Source organism: Zonotrichia albicollis, chromosome Z, assembly GCF_047830755.1.
Source record: "Zonotrichia albicollis isolate bZonAlb1 chromosome Z, bZonAlb1.hap1, whole genome shotgun sequence".
NCBI classification, from domain to species: domain Eukaryota; kingdom Metazoa; phylum Chordata; class Aves; order Passeriformes; family Passerellidae; genus Zonotrichia; species Zonotrichia albicollis.
Window position 1 is genome coordinate 24,412,338 of NC_133860.1, and position 9,389 is coordinate 24,421,726.

General features: G+C 40.2%; 1 long non-coding RNA gene across 1 annotated transcript; it reads right to left on the reverse strand.

The window, feature by feature from the left end:
- Nucleotides 1–300: 300 nt before the first annotated feature.
- On the reverse strand, nucleotides 301–9,387 carry LOC141727090 (uncharacterized). The gene is made up of 3 exons (XR_012578128.1): nucleotides 8,829–9,387; nucleotides 6,965–7,169; nucleotides 301–2,854 (listed from the first exon to the last, which is right to left on the reverse strand). It is a non-coding gene; the product is annotated as an uncharacterized LOC141727090 (long non-coding RNA).
- Nucleotides 9,388–9,389: the final 2 nt, after the last annotated feature.

Genomic DNA, 9,389 nt, shown 5'->3' on the forward strand with positions numbered 1-9,389 from the left:
CGGGTCCACACTCACGCCAGCGCCGCATGCATTGCGACAATCCCTTGCTCACTTTTCCAGTTTGGCTCCCAGGGTCCTGGCTCTAGCCGAGGTCCTCCGTGGCTAGGACGAGGGGCAGAAAAAAGGTCCCAGTGTCTCTGCAGGCTCGGAACTTTGTTCCTCACGTTCAGACATCACTTTCATCTTCTAATTCTGTGTTGGCTCGTTGTTTTTGGGGTCTTTCGGTAAGATGGGGTGGCTTTCCCTTGGCATGCTGGCTCCGAGGTCATTTGCATGCCCTCCGATATCGTCCCCCCCCTCCATGTCCCCTCCTTTCACTGTACCAGAAGGGTCATCCATCTGGCAGCAGTCAGGGTGGTACTGGCAAAAGGAGGTAGTCAACGAAAATGACCGGTGGTTAAAATAACAGTTAGAACTCGACTCTGGCAGCAACTGGTCAAACCTGTTCACTCTGCAACCTTTAAAAGGCAATTGGCAGCTTTTCTACTTATAGCAGCTATAATCGTCACTGTAGCCACATGCTGTTACACATACTGTTACATGTTTTAATATTGCAGACTACACTATCATGTAGCGCTCTCTTGGCTACGTCCCACTTTTCTGCATAGACACCAGCAAAGTAACTCAAAGAAAAGGTTTTTAGCGAACCAGGCCATGTGCAGCCCTGTTCAGTCTGTGGCTGCAGCTTGGGACTTGAAAAAGATTGGAAGCTTTTAATGCAGGCCAATCTTTGTTCTGGGAAGCCTAAGCTCTCTGCACAGCTGTCTAGAGAAGCTCTGGCAACTGTGAATTTTAGATTTTTCTGTTATAAAAAGTGTTAAGAATAAGAAGCTTGACTACGCCAATATTCAAGCAGCAATCAATTTATTATTTAATATGGTAAAGTATGAGCAATACAGCACTGGATACAGTGGGGGAAGTTTTCCCTCCAACTGCACACTGATAATTGAGGGTTACAGGTATTTATGGGGGTACTCATCAGCTTTTTCAGCAGTTTCTATTTCCAATTTTTTTACTCATCAGCAATTTTTATTCCAAATTACCACATCATGATTCTGCACACTATTGTGATCTTAAGTTTCTCAGGATGTATCTCAAAAGGAGGATCCCAGATGGTGGCGGTCCAGTTTCCATTTGGTCGAAACCATAAACCCTTGAGGTGATGTTCATCTTCCTTTCTCAAGCTGTTTTTCTCTGCTTCAATAAGGCATGAGATAAGCATATTTCCTTTATATATACTCCAAAGCTATAGTTTCAAGGATACAAGTAATATTCTAAAATTACACTTCAAAAGGTTATTATTGCAGAACTCTTTATGGATTAAATGCAGGCAAAAAGCAACATCTTAAACACTTTAATTCCAATGCTCTTAAATCAACTAGGATTAATGTGCAAACAAAAGATAGGTTCAAAGGCCTTCTTCCATGCTTTATTTTCCTCTGTTATTATTAGAATTCACAGCTCTCCCATTGTCGGGGTCCACACATTTCGCATTCACAACTACACCCATCGCCTGTTTGTACCTGACACAAAACACAACTTTGTATTTCACAAAAGCAAACTAATATTTTAAATAAAAACAGAGTTTTCAATTGGAAATCAAAATAATTTCAAAATGTCTGTTGTAATATGCCTAGTGACAGTGAAGTAAGAAGGCCTAATGGCTAAAGGTGCAGTTCAGTTGAACATGCAGTTCCAACCAGAAATTATGGATCTCACGTGGATATATTGAATGTTATATTAAGATCAGGCTGAACACTATAATGTGACACTCCCAGTATTATAAAACACTATAATAAGACACTCCCACCTTTCAGCTTTAGGCAAGGATGGAAGGGAGATAGAGAGGGAAGGAAGGAAAACAATATAGAAATTCAATCTTCAGCAAGAGAGTTTCACCAATCCAAGGTTCAGGCCAATAGGAAATACATTTTGTTATGAACAAAAATTCGGTTAATATTTTTTTGTGAGAAAAAGTTACAAAAAGGCAGCCAGATCTCTGTCCCTGCCAGGATTCTGCGTGCTTTGTTATTGTAATCACGGGTCATTGTAGCTTATCGCCCCTTTTGTATTAGTAAAGGCCCTGGCTGGGGTGGGGTGATGGCCCTTCCCCGAGGCTAAGGTGTTCTCTTTTCCTACCATAGGGAAGACACCTGAGAGGGTGGGGGGGGTTATGCAAAGTGACTCCAAGACCAGCATGCCTTTTGGGACCCCAACTCCAAAATGCAACGAGGAAACCCTAAAAACAACGAGCCACCTAAGAGTTGAGAGACTAAAGTGATGTCCGGACGTGAGAAGCCAAGTGCTGAGCCTGCAGAGATGCGGAGTACCTCTCGCCCTGACCGTGAGAGTCGTCCCCGGCGGAGAGACCAAGCAGAATAAGCGAGGAGAGGCAAGATCTGACGGGGACATCACGCCCTAAAGGCTCCCACGAGGACTGGATCCCCCGGCTCTGCCCCTGGTGGACAGAGCTGCGCATATCCTCCTCCTCTGAGTCACCCTGGGAGACACGACGGGGACTGCAGCCCTGCGGAGCCGCCCAATCCTGAGCTGATCACTATTAATAAAGGTATTAAAAAGGAGAAGAAGTCTCCTGGCCCTGTTTATCTCACATTTCAATCCACATCAATCAAACATCTCTTAAAATCAAGAACATTATAAACCATTATGAATTATGGACCAATTTTCAACAGGGGTGGGTGTTGGAATAAAGATGCTTCATGGCTTGTATGTAATAATAATTATTAACTGCTCTCTCAAGAATATTTCCTGCATCTTCATCCATTACCAGAATTCAAGGCATAACTGCTGAAGCCTTAGGATGCTGCAAATTGTTCAAGCTGTTAAGTCTCACCTAAGACAAAAGATATAGTGTAATTAGTTTAATTTGTCATGTTCCATCATAATCTCCAAAGAATATTACACCTAACATTAATAATATTGTTATAAATTATCAAATCGATAGCCAAATTTATGAAAAGTTTAACAAAGATTTATTGGGTCAATTACAAAAAAATAGAATTTCGAGCAACCACGACAATCAAGACAGCATCAGTCCCGGTAACAGGTGCTAGGTGAAACCAGAGGTTCATCTGACAGAGTGACAGCTTTCCCTCAAGGGTTCACACCGAGTGTTCCCCCCCCCTCCCCCATCCAGCTTATATACAGTTTATTCTGCCTGAGGCAAAGATGACCACATCTTTCTATTCACTCCTTCGAATGGAAATCCATTTCTATACATATGTTGAAATAGCAAAAGACGGTCTAGGTACACAGAGGAAGTTTGTTTTCACATGTAATAAGTTGGTATCAGTCCCTGAGTACCTAGATGCAATCAGGATGTGTCTGAATCTTGTGAAATTCTTGGGACACTGCAATTAATCATGGGCCAGGAAGACCCCCGATGTTATGTCCCAGGTGCAGGAGACAACGCCATGATCAAAATGATCGTGATGGTCCAGGAAGGTCCCATTCAGACGTTAAACAAGCCTGATGCTATCTTGAGCTGCCAGGAATTAGTTACAATCTGAATAGAACTCTGTTCCTGGCTAGGCAGGTTAAAACATAATTTCTACAATATTTTATACCCACACATATCTCTTTATACAGCATGCATTAACTTCATCACATATCACAATACGATAGCAATTTATGAGATAAATTAATTCTTAAGTTAAAAAAAAATTAAATTTAAAAAACAGACATCCATCCGGGTAACAAGTCTCAGTATGTGAGAACTGCCAAACTACAGCTCCTCTAGGCTACTGATTACTTATAGGTATCTTATAACAAGTCTATTTTTAGTTTTAAGAAACACTTATGAAAAAATGGGGCTTCCTTTTATGATCCACTACACAAAGGAAGAATGTTTCTGTTCTGCATTTTGTCCTGAGAGTACCCACTAAAACCCAAACAGCTTCCAAAACTTTCGTCCTTTTCCAAGGTCCACTTCTGCCTCCTGTTGACTGGCCATCTCTCCTCCAACCCTGTGGTAACTTTCATGTTTTAATAATCTCAGCTGCACACCCTCATCAAAGGCTTTCTGAGTACTCACTAGACAATTTTACCTGTATCCTCTCTGACTCACTCAGGGAACACATACCAAGTTTAGTCCACTTGGATTTCCCTTCAGAGAGAAGCTGTGCTATCCCACCACCTCACACTTTTCATGTATGCCCAGGTTTCTGGTTCCTTGGGTGATGCCATAGCCCAGGTAGCTTATTTGCTCTGCATTTCCATGGGGTTCAATAGTTGTATCTGTTTCCTTTAAATCAAGCTGGCTCCTCTTGACCCTGTACCCTCTGTTAGCAAGAAGATGCTGGAAGACAGTCAAGAAAGCCAGGATACGGAGCACAGCACAGACCTATTATACAGGGGTGGTGGCTGCAGACAGGTATTTCTCCACTGTCCACAGCTGTTAGTCCATCACAGAATTCTTTAATACATTCCTAATCATGAGGTCAAAGGGATATTGCATGCCAACCAAGCCTGACATCACCTCAGTTTTAATGGGCAACCTGATGTACCCCTGCTCCAAGCATAGTAATTCCTGCGTGGTTGGGACACATTTTTTCAGAAGGGACTTTGCCCCTGTCTGAAAATATGACAGCTCCCTAAATAATCTGGTGTTGACACCAATTGATTAATTCAATATTTAAGGAAAAAAAAGAAAAACCAAATCAATCCAATATGCTTGGCCTGAGATTTCATGCATTTTTTCTGGTGCAAATAATTTATTGTGTGCATGAGACTTTCCCTAACATTTTCAGCAATAAAAATGAAACAAGGAATTTGCCAAGTCTGTCAGTCTCATTACTCAAGCACCTCTTTGACATTTCTTCCTCCTGTCATCTCCTCACTTGTTCCCTAAATGACTTCCTGCTTTTGATGTATTTAGAGAACTTTTCACTACCATGTTTTGTTTCCACAGAAAAGTGAATTTTTCAACCGTCTTATAGTCCTGTTTCCAGCTAAGCAGTCCATCATACTCTGTCTGCCTTGTCCTGTGTATTTAAGTATGCTTTTAAATTATTGACATCAACCTTTCTTAACATCAACCCTGTAATAGCTACCCAAAATGTTCCAATGAGTCAGATATGGTTTAATAAAATGCTTTGCTTGGAGGTTTCTTGCTTTCTGGACTGCCTAATTTCTAATTAAATGCATCATTTCATAATTAAAATGTGTAGGAATTCTGCAGATAAATTCTGTGAGTTACCTGACTTCTTTATTCGTATAACAATTATAAATCTAACTATAATGTAAATGTTACTACAGAGGTATACCAGTAATTCATCCATAGGTAAGTGTTCAGCTGGAACAAAGCGCAGAAAAGCTTCTTCCAAAAATTCTTTGAGAAAGCAGCTGTCTGCTAAATATATAAAAAAAAAATCTCCCTATATATAACACATGTTGTAATAAAGATCTTTTTATTCAGCTATAGTGTGTAGTTAGTTAATGCTGATCAAAGAATTAAAAATGGCAGCCTTTTCCAACTTCAGAATTAGATTTGCATTTTGATAGTGGGCATTTAATCCTTCAGCCAGTTTACAGCATTCTGATGATGTCATTTAATCTGGATGATTAAAGACAGATTTAGTCTTTCAATCAGAGAAAATATTAATTTTAAAAGGGAGCCTTAGATAAAATGATTACATTACAAATTATCAAATCTGTAGCCAAATTTATAAGAAAATTTAACAATGATTTATTAGATCGTTAACAAAAAACAGAATTTCAAAAAAAACCCACCACAGCCAAGACAGCGCCAGTCCTGTGTGCCGGCACTGGGCGAACTGAGACCTGACCGACAAAGTGTCAGCGTTTCCCCAGCGGTTCACACCGACTGTTTCAAGCCTTAGCTTATATACAGTTAATTCTGCCTGAGGCAGGGATGACTGCATGTTTCTTTATGTCTCTTCACATGTAGAACTGGGGCCATACATGTGCAGGAATAGTCAAAGGTAAGTCCAGATGTCCACACCTGTATTCGTATGTAGCAAAATGGCACCCGTGCTTGAGTACGGCAGATGCAATCTTCCCAGGTGCAGGTCCTCGTGAGAGGTTTAGACATTCCAAGGAAACTAGCAATCATGGCCCAGGAAGGTTTATTTCATACGTTAACAGACTTGATCTTATCTTAACATTGTCGGGGAACTAATTGAATAAACGTAAGACTCTGCTCCCAGCCAGGGTGGTCACAGACGTACCTTAGATTCTACAATATTTTATACATATATACAGCATGAATTATCTCTACCATATACTACAATTACTTCCTGTGTAGAAATTGTCTCAGCAAGCAGCATTACCTGAAATAAACAGGGCAGGAGACTTTTTCTCCTTTTAATGCCTTTATTAAAAGTGATCAGCTCAGGATTGGGCAGCTTGACGGGTCTGCAGTCTCAGTATTTTTCAAACAGACAAAACAAGATTCTTTCCCTGGAAAATCAGCCACCTGAGGCAATATTTTCATTCCAAAAAGTCTTACCTTCTGGCTGAAGTTCTAAATTATTCAACAAGAACCCCAGAGGAGATATGAATGCAGGCAGCTGATTGGAGGTTTTACAGCAAAAAAGTGTCACAGCTTAATTTTTCTGAAGTCCAGATCCTCTAATGTTAAAACCAGTGTCAATCTTCCCATTAACTCAAAGCCTAAATCATGTAAGTAGGGAAAATGCCAACATTTATATGAATTTAGAAATATACTTCATTTTGAGGCCAGACAGAAAAGTTACCAATTACTGCAGTAGCAATTTCAATACTGATCAAAATCTTGGATGACTATGCAGTCAATAATTTAAAGCATGTATTATATAACAAGAATATGTAAGAGTAAAAAATATTCCCTCCCCCTCCACATTTCTTAGAATCTAGATCTAAGGAGACAGAAGAGGTTATTTCAAATGCATCACTGGCCTACTGAAAATGGAAGCAAGATAAAAACATTCAAAGACAGCCACACCTCAAATCCAGCGTTCACTTCTAGGCCTCCCACAAGAAGAAAGACATTGAAGTGTTGAGTGAGTCCAGAGAAGTTAATGGAGTTGATGAGGAGCAGTTCAGGGGCGGGGGGCCTCAGCCTGGAGAAAAGGAGGCTTAGGGAGAACCTTGTTGCTCTCTAAAATGACCAGAGAGGAGGGTACAGCCCGGGGGTGGCAGCTCTTCTCCTAAAAAACAAGCAACAGGACAATAGGAAATAGTGTCAAGTTGCACCAGGGGAGGTTTAGTTTGGATATTAGGGGAAATTTCTTCCTGTTGAGGGTTTTCAAGCACTGGAACAGGCTGCCCAGGGCTATGATGGCATTAACGATTCCTGTAGATGAGGAACTCAGGGACATGGTTTAGTATGGATTTGGCAGTGGGTTAATGGTTGGAGACACAATGATCTTGGACCTAAATGACTGTGTTTCTAGAACTGGGTACTCCAGCCTTCTAAAAGCCTCTCTGAAATATTACTACATCCGTGAAGCACTTAATCATCTCTGAAACATGACTGTGTCTCAAAATTGGATTAATTGGAGCAAAATTGGATACAGATTGGAGCAGTCTTTAGAGACCATTGTATCCCACCTCTGCATCTGGGGGTGGTGAATGATTCTTTTTCTTCTCTAGGTTTGCAATTCTACTTCAAAGTTATTAAACTGATAGGATGGCCAATTATTTACATGAAGGTTTATCTACCATTTTTACTGAGACTCCCATCAGTATTTCTTGCTTCAATATTTTTTGCCAACTATCTATTTCACAAGATTAATTCTGAAAAAAATATCAGCTAAATATTGATAGTCTCATAAAAATAAAAATAGTCAAATTCTATAGAAAGCATTGTTACAGATGGATAGATAAAAATCTTGCATAGTCAGTCACTTGGAGTTGTAGGTAGTCTGGGTATCCTCCAATTTTCATAAAAATTGGAAGATGTTCACCACAATTAACACTAAAAACTTAAAACCACTGAGATAAGGCAGAAACAAATTAATTTGCATTTAATACACTCTTTTTTTCTCCTCTCATCCACTTAGCTTAAAAAGTTGGCATTCCACCACCTGACATTCCAGTGCACAGTAACATTCTCTCTCCCCTTCTGCTTTTATCCATTTGCAGACTATAGTTCACACCATGAAGCACTATCCTGCAAAATTCCTGGCCTGAGATAAGACTTCTAAAGGCATCCCAGTATGTCATGCTTTTTTTGAACATTATTTGACTTCCTGAAAAATGAGCTGATGTAAAACACTTCAGCAAATTGTAGCTTGCTCCATTTTCTCATAGGGTTCAGGCTGTCAGTGCTGTTCTCAATGTTCTTGCATATTTTAGCACTTCTGCCTCATCACAGAAGGAACAGCCCATGAGGAGCTTCAGAAGGGGAGAATCTAGCAAAATGCCAAAACAGAATGCAGCACTAATCCTACCTGAAATCATAGTTGGTACTTACACCATAATATATAACAAAGCTTGAAAGATGCTTAATATTTTAAAACTGAAATTAATAATAAAGGAACTTAACAGACAAAAGTTCTGCTTTTTCAGAGAGCTTCTCAAACTACAAAACTGCACCAGCTACTTATTCACACTGTGTAGGGCTGTTCAGTCTCATAAAACACCACAGAACTTGAATTCAGGCCATGCTCCATTGGAATAAAGACTATTATTTTATTCTTTCAGCACTCTCATCTGAATTTCATCTAACCTTAAGAATATGAAAGTGTTACACACACAGCCTCAAATTCCTGCTTCCTACCTTCACTGCAGCCTAGACTGATCACAGCATTTTGCTAAGACATCTCATCAGCCTCCTTAGCTGAGCAGAAACATTGTATTGCTACCTGGAGAGATTTGAGGCCAGCACACCATCTTCTTCCACGTCTTTGCTTTTTCTGACGCTGGAACTACACTCCTGTTGTTCTTGTAGCGCTGCTCCTCTGAGGTTTTTGATTTATTTCTCCAGCCTTTCCCTGATATATTATGGTGAATTCTTTCTGTCCTTCCACTCTCCACAGAACTTAAAGCACTGTGCAAGGCTCCCCTCCTCCTCTTAAAGAGAAACTCCCTCTCTTTTTACTCCCGGTCAATTTCTTGATAAGTGATACCAAGCATATGCAGGGTGAAACAACTTGTCTCCTAAAAATGGATGCAATGTGGTTAGTTAATTTCCTTACCTTCTCTTTTGTTTTTAACACAAGACAACTGATTCTGGGTTTTTCCCCCAAAAGTGATAGTCTTCTTTCCCCACTTCTAACATGGCCTCTGTAGGTTTACATCAATGTCACTCTACCACCAAACTCCCTAAGAGTAAGTTAAGAACAGTGTGAGACAGAACTGGGTATTGAAATATTAGGGTAATGTAACCTCTTTTTCCCCTACACAGCAAATGAATTCACAACAAC